Source organism: Penaeus chinensis, chromosome 23, assembly GCF_019202785.1.
Source record: "Penaeus chinensis breed Huanghai No. 1 chromosome 23, ASM1920278v2, whole genome shotgun sequence".
NCBI classification, from domain to species: domain Eukaryota; kingdom Metazoa; phylum Arthropoda; class Malacostraca; order Decapoda; family Penaeidae; genus Penaeus; species Penaeus chinensis.
Window position 1 is genome coordinate 13,809,007 of NC_061841.1, and position 1,784 is coordinate 13,810,790.

Genomic DNA, 1,784 nt, shown 5'->3' on the forward strand with positions numbered 1-1,784 from the left:
CCTGCTCTTTGTCCTATTCATCTCATTGTTGTTGTTATTAATTATTGTCATTATTATCATAACTTTATTATCACCATGACTATAATTTCTGTCACATTTTTATATTTTGTGTTATATCATTATAAATAACAGTGGTTAATATATTAGTGCCTTCCTATATTATCATCATTATGATTCAAATTACTCTTATCATTATCACTGTTATTGTTAATATTTTTACTATTATTACTGTTACCGTTATTTTCATTATCATTATTATCATTATTACTATAATTATTATGATTTTCATTATTATTATCGTTATCATTTTCCCAATTACTATAATTATCACTATCATTATCATCATTATCATTATCTTTACTATCATTATTATCATAATTATTATTATCATTAATATCATTATTGTCATTACTATTACTATCATCATTAATATCACAATCACCATCATTAATATTACTATCATTAGTATTATTACTGTTTTACTATCATTATTATTATCATTATCATTGTTATTATTATTATTAATATTATCATCATTGTTATTATAATTATTATCATTATCATTATCGCTGTCGTTATTATTATCATCCTTATTATTATTATTATTATTATTATTATTATTATTATCATTATTATTGTTATTATTATTATTATTATTATTATTGACAGCATCACCATGCTATTGCAATTATTTTCTTAAGATTCATTAATCAAGTTCCATTATTATTACTCTCATTATCACTATTTTGTATATAATTATCATTATTATTATTATCAATATCATTATTATTATTATTATTATCGTTATCATTATCATTATTATCATTATTTTTGTAAAATTATTTTTTATCATTATTATAATTTTTATCATTATTTTTTTTTAATTATTAGTATCATCATTGTTATTATCATTACAATTATCTTTATTGTTTTTATTATCTTCATTATTATTAATTTTGTTATCACTATTTTATTTTATTATCATCATTACCATTATCATTATCATGATTATCTTTATCAATAGTATTACGATACTTATTATTACCGTTATCAGTTGTCCTCATTATCCTAGTTGACTTCATTTTTATCGCCAAAGGTAAGAGTGAAAGTGAAAGAAACACCGGGAGCGGCGCGGCAACAGAACAACAGAAGTCTGGGTCAGGAAGGGTGAGTGAATAGGAAGAATGACACTAGCCCTGCAATAGAAAGAATGTTTTCAATATTCGAATAATGTCTAAATTAAACACAATCCCATTATACCATCCACAGGATATACCACTGTATAGAAGCGTGGTGGTATAATAACTCCCAGTAGTAAATGTCAGAGACGAGTGAATGTTTGTATCTGGCAGGCCTTAGCGAGAGGTCGCGGCTTTTTATCGAGCAGCGGCAGCGACCGATAAACAAAGGCTTGGGATCCCTGCAGGTGATGGCCGTCCTGCCAACCACACGGCAAGTTGGTGACTGGGAGCGATGATCATGACGTCAAAATATACATCATACATATATATGTGTGTGTGTGTGTGTGTGTGTGTGTGTGTGTGTGTGTGTGTGTGTGTGTGTGTGTGTGTGTGTGTGTGTGTGAGTAAAAAGCAAATATATATATATATATATGGGTGTGTGTGTGTGTGTGTATCTTTTAGATAAAATACGGCTCAATTAACGTCTACGATTTATCAAAAGAGGCCTCGAAGGTTTTCTTATTTTTTGCGAAGCGGAATAATCTTCAATAGGGAAAAATTTGCAAATTAGGATAATGATGATAGTAATGATAATAATAGCAA